At 40.4% G+C, this 12,236-nt stretch overlaps 1 protein-coding gene across 5 annotated transcripts in view; it reads right to left on the bottom strand.

The window, feature by feature from the left end:
* PLCB1 (phospholipase C beta 1) overlaps nt 1-12,236 on the bottom strand; it is a 689,597-nt gene that overhangs the window by 602,542 nt on the left and 74,819 nt on the right. Inside the window, exon 1 of one of the 5 annotated variants that reach the window (XM_061622537.1) lies at nt 4,988-5,006. The exons of the other annotated variants lie outside the window; for them this stretch is intronic. The gene's annotated coding sequence lies outside the window, so the exon portion shown is untranslated. Of the gene's footprint in view, nt 1-4,987; nt 5,007-12,236 lie in introns of those variants that run through there. 5 annotated transcript variants of the gene reach the window in all.

Below are 12,236 nucleotides of genomic sequence, written 5' to 3'. Positions count from 1 at the left end.
GTTTACTTGACATAGAGCCCAAACTCAGGTGTTACACTAAATTTTGCCCTGTCATGCTTAAAGGGCTATATCCCTGAGAAAATAAATACCCAATCCTAATCCTACAGATACTACATGTATATATATTCAACTTGATATAATTTATATGCAAATCATATTTCATTCATCACACAGGCCAAGAAAAAATCATATCCCATGTCAATTTAACTTTCTTACATGCCCACATTGTCTAAATCTATTGTCTTGCTGTAGTATGTGGGTTTGTTCAAATTTGTCCATTCCTGGGTGTTCTGTGAGCCCTTTGTATGCATAAAGGTGAGAGAGAACCCTTAGAGACATGCTGATACACAGCCCATGTAGATCTAACACATCAGATAAGAAGACCCTGTCAGGTAATACAATTAAAGGCAATTTTAAATGTGGACATTGTTCAGTTTGTAAATATCTCTTAGTGGGAAAGCACTTTGTAAACCCAAGTGAGAATGAACAATATTACTGTTAACAGTTTTGCAACTGTAACACTAAAGGGGTGATTTATGCTGTTTTATGCCCATATAAGAAAGTCTACATGGGAATGACAACAAGAGTCATCAAAGTTCAGATTTCTGAACATAAAAGCTGCATAAAGAGGAGAAGGATACAAGCCCCCATGATCCAACACTTTTTAGAACTTGGACATGAACAGGAGACTCTATAATTTTTTTGTCTGGAAAAGATAAACATAAAAGGATAACAGTTACATCAGAAACATGTATTCACTAATAGGCAAAAAACCTTGTGGTTTAAGAACGTACCTATAGCCAACAAATATATCTATCGAACTTTTAAAAGCAGGGAAATTGGGCAGCTATAGTGAATGCACCAGGGCAGCAGGAGACCTGACATACTCTCTGAGATATTGGACTGCCCTACTAATTGGTAAAAATGCAAACACAGTTTGGGTTGGTCTTTCCCAATACACTTCCTGTGTAGCTTGGAAGAATTTGGTAATGTGCCTCTGAGTATTTCTGATGTAACTGTTGTCCAAATCATGGTAATTAATCTCACCTCAAACAGAATTGCCTAAAGCCCGGGTTTATTTTTCTAGAATCTGTTTAGTTCCTGAAATATTTGCACCAAGGGCACAAATCAGGAACATACCTGACCTTTAGGAGCCATGGTCCTCTGCAGTCCCTGAATTTGTCTGACCATGTGACTGGTAAAAACTCTGCCCTACCTTCACCTATTACATGGGCTCAGAAGGAGGTCTTACACAGAATATATAAAGGGGGTCTACCCGAGCGTAGCTTACTGGGAGCATCACTAAGGCTGTGAACACACTAGTTGCTACAGCAACGTGTTTACATTAGCCACACCAGGAGGGGGAACAAACTGATCAGTTTGCAAAACTGCCAATCAGTTGCAAAATCTCTTTGAAGCTGATTTTTTTATAAAAAAAAATGCACTCAAGCTGCTCCCACCAGGTTTTACAGTAAAAGGGGCAGGGTTTGTCTAGCATCATGTGCCCCTGTTTTCAGAAGAGAGGACTGAAGCCGGCAGAACAGTGAGTGTGTTTCTACCCTAATTATGCTTCAAGGGACTCCAAAGTTTGATCCCAAAGGTTCATTGAGCTGTGCTCTATGGCTTACTACAAGGTCTGCAAAATTACAAAAAAATAGCCTTTGGGGACTCTTGTACACTCCCTTTTAGCACCCAAGAGTTGGATGAAAAAAGGACAAATGTCAACAGATCAGTTGCACTGAGATATTCTTTGTGAACAGGAAAGGGCTATAAAACTGCACATAATAAGGGTCCTAACACACTATAATGCCAACAACAAGATCCAAAACGTTACAAAAATGTATACTGAATTCTCATAATTGCAACACACCAAACAAAAAACAGCCATACCAATTATGTATCGTGGATATAAGATGGACTCTGCTTTACAAAATCCTGCAGGATTGAATCAAGATACAGGGCTTAATGATATTATGAGAAGTCAATATACATTTTTATAACGTTCTGGGTGGTCTTGTTTGTAACAAGAAAAGGCAAGCACAACATGAAACGATCTTTGGCTCAGTGCTCTCCAGGCATTCAGGAAACCAGACAAACCAACTTGTGGGGCAGGGGGGCACATGGGAATAAGCATATTATATCTGCTTCACTATCCTGTCGCCCTCCACAGGTTGGAAGGCAACTGTCTAAAATGGGAGCCTACTGATTTATGTAGGCTCCTTGCACAATGTTAAACTGCGGAAAAACTACATCAAGCAGGCTCTCTGTTTCACTTAGTCACCCTCCAACTCACAAAAGGTGATAAGGATGTGGCTGTGCTACAGTTTTCTTCGTAATGCTCCCTCCCTCACATGTTGGTTTGCCTGGTTTCCTAAATGCCTGAAGTAGTCCAGATTATTTCTCCGTGCTGCTCATAAAACATGAGGTTTAATCTTGGCTGGCTTTTTCAAGTCCATGCAGCTACCGTAAAGCAAATGATGTATTCAGCTGCCGTTGTTGGAGTTTTACTTTAGTATATGGAGTAATGGCCTTTATGATACTATATATAAAACTTGTTTGCCGGCATTCTTATGCACATTAAATATGTTTTATGGCAGCAAGTAGACTTTAAAGTCAGAGAGAGTTAAAAATAGCAATCATTCTCAAAGGCATGTCTGGATTTGCTCTTTTATTTATACAATTATTTCCATTTATATAGTAAGCTCTCTGAAGTTGACTGTGTGCAATTAAGCTTTGTTAGTGTATACTAGAGGGCTTATATTATGGATGTTGAAGCAGAGTGAACCAAATACACCAGCCTTTCCCAAACCTTTTGCCCTCTGGATATATTGGACTGCACTCCTATCAGCCTCAAGTTGCAAGGGCAATGCTCAGGGATGATGGAAGCTATAGTCTAAAGCCCTCTGGAACTATTGCTTTTGAAATATTTGAGCCATTAGCATCTACATACAGAGCACTGCACAAGAAATATGACAGTAAAGAAATGAGTTGGCCGAATATTGGTCTCTTGTTTATCCATACCTGTGGGCAAAAGCTGAGGTTCCTAGAAACTCACCAAAATGATCAAGTGGCCTGGAGACCTAGTTCTGGCAAAGTATCCAAGTTACCAGAGCTTGGAAAAGTTACTTTTTTAAACTACAACTCCCATCAGCCCCAGCCAGCATGGCCACTGGATTGGGCTGATGGGAGTTGTAGTTCAAAAAAAGTAACTTTTCCAAGCTCTGCAAGTTACAAAGACACATATGGGGTGGTATTCAACTTGTGCTAGCAGAACAGTTTCAATTAGCACAGGGGGATTTCCCCCCTCTCCTCCCCCATGCGAGCCCGACGTCATCACCAAATCTGCTTTGGAAGGTTGGGGGAAACCACAGAACAGATTTAGGGGACACGTGGGGGGAGGAGAGGCAGAACTTCAACTTAGCACTACATTGAAATACAACCCATGGCATTAATTTCTACACAAGAAAAGCCATACGGTATATTTTATACTATATGAAGTTTACATAATCTAAGCTGTGATGAAGAGGGCTGAAATCCTTTAATAGATTTCCCCCTTACAAGTGGACCTATATCCTGCTCCTTCACAGTAGCTGGACATGAGACCAGAGCAAAAATAAGGTTTCAGTGGCCACTCTTCTCAGCAACACCTTTCTGCAGTAGTAGAGTAAGCTATAGCAGGCCTAGGAAAGTGTCAGCTGGTGCCCATTTTGTGCACTGCCATCCACCAGACCTCAAATCATTCACACTCTCAGCATTTAGGCAGCTCCAATAATGGACCTGGATTTTGTCAATACTGATGGGTATCTTCAGAGAGTATGGGGAAATGTCCTGGACCCCATCATTTATCACAATTTATTTATTTATTAAATTTATATCCTGCTCTTCCTCCCAGTAGGAGCCCAGGGAGGAAATGTTAAGTATACTTAAATTGTGTTCCAATATTTCTTTATCCTGCCAATTTCCCTCATTCAGAGTTTAATACAGTGATCCATTAGGGCAAACCAGGTCATTGCTCTACCAAGGAGAATTGCAAGCAAAAAAATGTAACAGTTTCCCCTAAACTCACAAAAATCTCCAAGCAGTAATCTTTCCTGTCTTGCATTCACTCGTTATCTTTCCATTTAAATTTAGAGAGGCACTTTTGTCAGTCTCCCGTTCTCTGGCCAATCAGCTCTCTGCATTGCTCAGCTAATCCCAATCTAATACTATTGCTATTGCCAGGAGGTCCTCTCATCTGTCTTCAAGTGGAAGAACCAAATTAATAAGGTAGCATTGTACTAGCATTGGCCCTGTCAGTTTCAAATGTTCCCACCCACCCCCTCTTGTCATGAGGGCAATCCAGCCAATCAGGACACAGAAAACAGCATATAGCTATAGAGTCAAAGTAAACATTAGTAGGTCTGTCTTAGGTAGACCTATCTCAATCATACATATGTGTTCTGAATGTGATCAGAGCTGATTCCTTAAAGGCCACTTCTCACCAGGAGAAGCAGCAGTAAATGTTTGCTACTCTGAGGAGCTTTTTTGTTTAGTTTAGTATTTGTTTTGTGCCTTTGCTAGAGAGAGAGAGAGAGAGAGAGAGAGAGAGAGAGAGAGAGAGAGAGAGAGCGCAATAGTAGACACAGTATGAGTCACTTTCTGTAATAGATATCTATTTTTACTTAATCATTTTGTATTTATTTTTATGAATGGAGGACCTAGAAGGAGAGATGGTGCATACAGTACTAGTTACAACAAACTCTGTATTAACCATTTCCCTGCATTCACTCATTAAAAGCTGCAGCAGCTACTGGAGGGGACAAAGCAGGTTGATCGCAGCTATGCTAAATTCCCAGAGCTTGGAAGTAACTAGTTACAAGTAGCGAATTACTTGTAATTTATTACTTTTTTGAGTAACGAGTGGGTAACTTCATTACATTTTGTTGGTAATAGAACAAGTAGTAACTTCATTACTTTTGAGGAGTAATTGTAATGTTTCCAGCATTACCTTTGCGCATTTCTTGGGGGGGAGCAGGGGAAGTCTTCTGCTCCTCTGATTTGTGAATAAAAATCATGTGCTTCAAATTGGGCTTCTGTGCAGCGTTGTTCTTCCTTCATGCTCTATGGGTGCTTAGGAGGCGCCGAGGGAGGAGGTGGAGGGCGAGACGGGGTGGAGAAAACAATTGTTTAAAAATTGACAGGAGTGGAAGGAAAAAAGAGCTGGAGGCAATATATATATACAAAAAATACGTGTGTTGGGGTATCATCATTGCTGGGGGTGGGGTGAGGGGATGTGAGATTCTGTTATGCCATTCTGTTAATCTTATGGATAAAAAAAAATTCTACTACCCTCTGTGTGTGTGTGCTTATTTTTAATGTTGTTTTAGGCTACTTAAATGTGCAGCAGCCAAGGCCAGCACCTTGTAGGCATTTTTTTAAAAAAGTAACTAAAATGTAATTGTAGTAATTACTTTTGAGTAAAAGTAAAGTAATCAGTTACTTTCAGAGCAATTGTAATTGTAACAGTAATTACTACTTTTTGGGGGCCATGTAACTGTAACTGTAATTTATTACTTTTTAAAAGTAATCTTCCAAGCTCTGTCAATTCCATAGTATTTTTCAGAGTACTTCCAGAAGAGGGTTTTGTGCATGGATGTGTATCCACATAGGCACTTCTGTTATTTTTGTTCTTTCAGTTTAGAGACAGAAGTATTTTGGATAATGAAAAGTTAAATTGTTGGGGAGGTGGAGAAAACTGCATGAAACTAGAAGCAAATGCCCCTCACATTTTAAAAGTTTTTGTTTGTTTAATTTTATTGGTATGCGTCTTTGTAAACTATATGGAATTCAAAAACATGTCATGTGATATGGCTTAATTTCTAAATAAGAGGTATGAGATCAGTCTGAAAACCATTATTGGACCCTCTCACAGTGAAGCTGATCCCCTGTCCATAGATGGGCAGAGGATAATTGATGTTTTCCAGTAAGGAGTCAATGGCACTCTGCACATGTGTAATGGTGCATTTTCCTAAATAAGTGCTGTACCAGTCCTGTTGTGAAGAAAACAGTTAAAAATGGCAGCCCTACCAAATCAAAATGTCACCAGCTATCATGCTTCAAGTTTCTCAAACCTACAGCAAATCGAAAAGCTTAAAGCAAAAAAAAAAAAAAAGTTTGAAAAATAATCCCACTAAGCAAGGACAACTTTTTCTAAAACACTGTATGATTAAAAAAAAAAAAAACCCGGTCCCAACCACCAGCACAGAACATTTTGCATTCCTCTCTTTGAATGAAAAAACCCATTTTCAGGCAGTTTTCTCCATATTATCATTAAGAAGATAGAAGACATCTTTCAAGTATCAGCATATTTCAGCAGCCCAACCATTCATTGTTCATGAGTTAGAAGGTATTAGAATTAAAATGCTGCATCCTTGGTACCAGAGGGGGAAAATGCAATATCTCACCTTAAATGACTCACTGCTTCAAGTCAGTAATGCTGCAAATTAACATCTGCATTCTCTAGAGGAAAATTAAATGTGTCATGGAGGCGACAGCCTTGTTACTTAGATGCACAGCTGGCCCATGGTGTTATAAAAAGGGCATCTCACCCAGTTTGCAATGTCATGCAATTTAAGGAGAACTGCTATTTCTGCTTTCCCATATTAGTTGTCAATTACTGAAACAGAAAGACAATATTCTTCTATGGAAAAATGGCTAAAATGGTTGTTTCACAGTTTTAACTTGGAAGGAAAGCAAGCAGAGATACATACCCCACTTAGATTAAAATGGAATGTAAAAAGGCAGAAGCAAAAAGAGCTCCCACCATTTTGCCACCCTCTTTGCAAGCAGTGAATGTCAGGGCCATTTGAAACACTTGAGGGCCTGGGGAGGCAAAAGCCAGGTGAGACCCATCAACTGCCCTTGCCCTGGGAGCTGCTGGCAGTTACTGTTTTCCCCATTAGTCCCCTCGTGTTGAAGGAACATTGTGTAGTGGCAAGGGACTTCTGGGTTAAAAAAGAAAGAAAAGCCAATGAGAAAAGTGGCTGAGAGTGGGACCACTACAAAGTACGTTGTCACACACACCCAAAGTGAGGTGAAATTGCAAGAAACTTCCACCTCTTAACCCCCTAAAGTTTCCCCTTAAGTTCTAAATGTTTAGCCCAGTTTTATAATTAAGAGCCACCTGAGGCCAGACAAAATTGCTTTGATGGCCATATCTGGCCTTAAGTCCACTGATTAGTTATGCCTGGAGCAGAGTTGGCCAGTGGAATAAAGTTTCCTTCACCTCAGCGCTAGCTCCTCCCAAAGCCATCTCTGGTCTCCTCCTCCTCCTCACTGTCGGTTTCTAATTTTGGGTAATGGGAATTTAAGAAAGAATCACCTGCAAAACTGTACCTGGATATATATTTTTTTTTAAAAAAGCTTCTTCTGCTTCTTGCTACTTCCTTCCCAACTGCTGGAAGCGCATAGCTGCAAAAAGGTTCTAGATCCACTGCTGTAAAAAGTTACCATTGTTCCTAAAATGAGATCTCCAATTGCCCAAGAAATGCAAGTATTTGAAGGAAAACTGTTATTCCAACTCTGATAGCAGGAGGTGGCGAATTATCCTGGGATTATACGTAGACGTATCCTGAAAAAAGCCCAATCATCATTCCCTTTGTTTTGGAAGTTCAGTGCAGATCCTTATGTAGCTAAAATGGCCCCATCCATGCACAATAGGGAGGTTATCAGCAGGTTTGAAAAATACACACACAAAAACTCTAAAGCGGGAAGGCATTAAAAACAGCCCAATGACAACCAAGTCTTCTGAGTGGCCACATAATGCTGACTAATGGAGGGTGGGGATGAAAATCAGGGAGGCGAAATGGAATATCCTTTAGAGTAGTACAACAATGGAGTCTTAGAGAGGTACAACCATGGAACCAATTACCTAGGGAGGTGGTGGGCTCTCAAACAGTGGAGGCATTCAAGGAGCAGCAGGACAGCCACTGTCAAGTGTGCTTTAAGTTGGATTCCTGCATTGAGCAGGGGGTTGGATTGATGGCCTTATAAGCCTCTTCCAACTCTACTATTCTATGATTCTGGATGGCTGGCTGACCAACCTGAATATTCAAATGGGAGCACTACTCATTGCAACATTTTGTTGCAGGTCCACATGCCCCATCAGTTGTCTGTCACTTTCATACTCTGCAGCGCCCTAGCTCTTTCAGAATAATGGAACTCTTCTATGATTCTATTGTAGGAGCATTCCAAGGCAGTTGGAATCTGTTAAATTCAGTTAGGAAAGAGAGGTTTGTCAGAGCAGGACGAGAGGGAAAAAATAGGATAATATAATGATTGTTCGGTTGTTTATACCTTCAGGATTGAGAGTTGTTAACATGTTATAGGGATTATTGCTTAATAACATTTGTTTATTGCTCATTTGTCCGTTATTTATTTACAACTCCTAACAACTGCCTTGACCTCTTCCATGTGGCTTAAGTAAAATTTCTAACTTTTGTGCAGATCTTGACAACTACAAGATGCTGAAGACCAAAACATTGTTGAAGCCAGCTGTTCTGCAGGGAACTATGTTCCAAAAACTCATCGTTACAGGGCACAATTCATGCTCAATAGTCCCCCCTCCCACTTTTATTCCTACGTCTCCAACCCATGTGTATAAATATTTACTTTTTAGCCAACTTGTTTGACAGGCCATAAAGCCATCATTTATAGGATGACACCACAACTCACAATTGGTCATGAGAAGTACAAGAAGGCAAACAGCTGTTCTATTCATTTAATTGCAGAGACTGACAGATACACAATCAACTTTGAACGCAGAAGCAATACACAATCTCCTTTATGCTTACCCGAGTCCATTTATACTCTACCAAGCCCAGAAGCTGCATGGGGGTAACAAAGGGCAAGTTCTGCACCTAAAAGGGCAAGTTCTGCACATAGCATTTCACATTACACATCACATGAAATGTAGCAACATACAGGCCAGGATTTGACTGCTGAGAATTCTGAAGCTTCCCCAGAGAGAGAAAAAGTGGGAGAGAATCATAAAGCCCACACTGTTGATCTTTCCACCCATCCTCTCTTTATCTCTGTAAAATCTTTTCTCCATTAGTGGCTGTTTGTCCCTAAAGGGGACATAAGATCGACCTTGATAAACTACAAATGGACAGAGAAAGGCATCCTGTGGTTTTCTGATCCCCTCCAGCTTTCTCTGGATGTCTCCAGGGAAGCTTCAGAAATTTCAGCAGTGAGAGACTGCCTAACATATGGCTATTTTGAATGTAATATGTTACCTGGTTGGTGCAATACCCACCAATACATAAACCCAAGAAAGGTCTGCCTACTTGTTACAGCCACTGTAAGAAAGTAGTTTTGTACTGCCTCCATGTGGCAGACATAATATGCAGACCTACCCCACTCCCCACCATTAAGGTTTCTAAGAAAGGTAAGAGTGCTGGAAACTATATTCCTCTGGGTCTGTCACACAGAAAGCGATAAGGTGGTTTAGGAGTGTAGAGAAACTGTATTTCAACTATAACCCCCCCTTAAGAGCCAAATTAACTTATCATCATCAAGGTCAGGGGAAAATGGAATGAATGACACAAACTGGTCAGAGTCCAAGTACTCATATTTGAAAACATCTGTACAATGCATGTGTTGTGTCAGAAATATTTTACTTTACATTTAAATGTATTGACCGAAGTGCCCGTAATTGTACTAAGACATCAGCACCACACATTCTGGAAGGTACAGCATTACTAATTCCTGTGGTACAAAAAAAAATTAGCACTTTCTGTCTTAACAACATTTATCAGAATAACGAACTGGTTCTAAACAACCAGTTAATATTGTCGGTATCTTAAGTATATTCAATTTCTTTGCCTCTTTTTACAATTTACTGTTTAAAGTAGGCATGCAGCTCTTGGCCTTATAATATGTATGGTTCTCCCTCCACTGCTCAGCCCCCAATGGTCAACACACACAGAGTTGTTGAGTCCTAAGATGAATATTTCTGCATTAAAAGAGAGACCTACATAGTACATCAAGACTCGGTGAGGCAACCTCCCTTGCACATAGTTCTTCATATGAAGAGGAAGGTGAGCCTCAACGGATGTTTTTTCTGGCCACTGCTCACAAGAATGTTTCTTTGAAATTACCCATGGGTCTCAATGACTGCTCACCAGGAACTCCTCAGTACTAAGCATACCTTTTTCACTATGACACCTGCAGCAGAGGCAGCAGAAGACTCCAGTATGTTACTGGTGCCTCAGTTTTTGATATACCAGCCTTCTAGAGGGATGGAGGCAACCCATAGTTGTTGCAAGTTTACTGTATGATGTACTACTTCCCCTAGCTCTTTATGGGTTTGGTTTGACTGTTTTGTCATTTTATTATTGATATTAATGTATTATGGTTTTATATTTTATTATTGATTTTTAATATTAAATTATGTTGATTGTGGTTTTGATTTGTATGTAGTAATAATGTGACCAATCTGTAATGATGTGACTTATTTGCATGTAAACCACATTGAGGTCACTTGTGACAAAGCAGTAGTAAGTTTAAAAACAAAAAGACATACCAATCTCACCAGGGGTTGCATTATAACATGAGGAAGAAAGACTGTGCCTTTAACCAAGGATGGATCTCCTCTAAGGAGGAAGGTCCAAGACCATACTCTTCTGTGCAGGAACACTCCTATTCGCAGGTGGAGCAACGCTCTAGGTTACCTCTCTCTAGCTTGGCCTCTATTTGGTTTTTTTTTATTTCATATATATTGCATGTTATTGTATTATAATTTGAAGTACACAGGATGCAAATTGTAATACAATAAAATACAATATAAGAAAGAAAAGAAGCACTAAAAATACAATTAAAAATCAATGTGGGTACTTAATGTGATGGATGTGCCGTCTCCCAACTTCAACCACAAATCCACAGACATGCCCTAGACCCACCTGAATGAAGCTCGCAGACCACTGGTGGTCCATGGACCACAGTTTGAGAAACCCTGCAGCAGACCACAGTGTACTGTCCCAGGTCCTGAAGTTGGATTACCCCGGAACACTACTCACTGTCATCTGCCTGCCAAGCTCTGTACCTCATCCACAGCCAGGACTATAGCTACAGCCTAGCCACTGCACAGCTACTCCACTGTAAACTTCAGTCAAACAGGAGCCACATACACACACTCCCTGCCAACAAAATACCTACCGTGCCTTTCCATCATTCTTTCTTACTTTCCCAAAGAGCATTATTCCAGGAGTCTTTCCTGGTGCTATACTGTCAACTCCTATGATGCCATGCTTTGCTTCCAGAGCAAGAAAACCCAGGGGTTGCACAATAACAGTTATAAATTCATTGTCATTACATCTTGCCCAAATCAATGGCTAATTTTACGACTGGTATGATCTCTCTGCCTTACTCAATAGCTCTATGAAACATGCAGCTTTCTGGTGAAAGCATTTTGAGGGGCTGATGTTAGAGTTATGTCCACTGCTGGTCTAAGCTATTTGACGAAATGTATCTTGGTCACACTTCACAGGATTTGTCATAGCAATGGGTCATCTCCTTTTGGCTCACCTCATAAACCATTTTTGTCCAAGCTTTTCTTGAAAAATGCTTGGAAAAATATTGTGGTATAGGAAAAGAAGATTAATTGTGAAAAATACACTGCCTTCCCACCAAACTAAAGGGGGAAGAATAAGCAGGGGGGGCATTTCTGCCGTCTCCTTAAAATGGAAATGACTCTCCTGAGAATGATTTGGAGCTTCCTTCCGGAAGCATGGGATTCATCCATCAGGCACTGAAGTCATGAGACTGAAGAAACTATAAATCCTAAGCTCCCTAGCAGGTAATGACACTCCAGGACATGCTGAGACTCGCCAGGGCATTCCAGTTAAGGAATAAGCAGCCCTTCCCAATGTCTGGAGGTTTACCCCAGATATTCCCAAATAGAAATGCATACATACAGCAATTCCCTTGCATATGTAACACTAAACAAGCACCCATGGCATGCTTATCACAGCAAAACTAAATACTTGCATATTGTGTGCAGAGTACCTCTATCTAAATTAGCAGACAATTAATTAAATGCTGGGTATTTGGATTTGCAATGCATCAGTTACTGTATCCCAATTGCCCAAGACTGCAGAACACCTTATGCCCACTTAATAAACCCAAAGGCAGTTGTGCCTTTACCAGTACTAAGGAAAAAACACACATCCCAAATCCACAATTGGGCCATACCTTAA

This window comes from Rhineura floridana, chromosome 4, assembly GCF_030035675.1.
Source record: "Rhineura floridana isolate rRhiFlo1 chromosome 4, rRhiFlo1.hap2, whole genome shotgun sequence".
NCBI lineage: Eukaryota > Metazoa > Chordata > Lepidosauria > Squamata > Rhineuridae > Rhineura > Rhineura floridana.
This window is presented reverse-complemented; position numbering and strand designations above follow the sequence as displayed.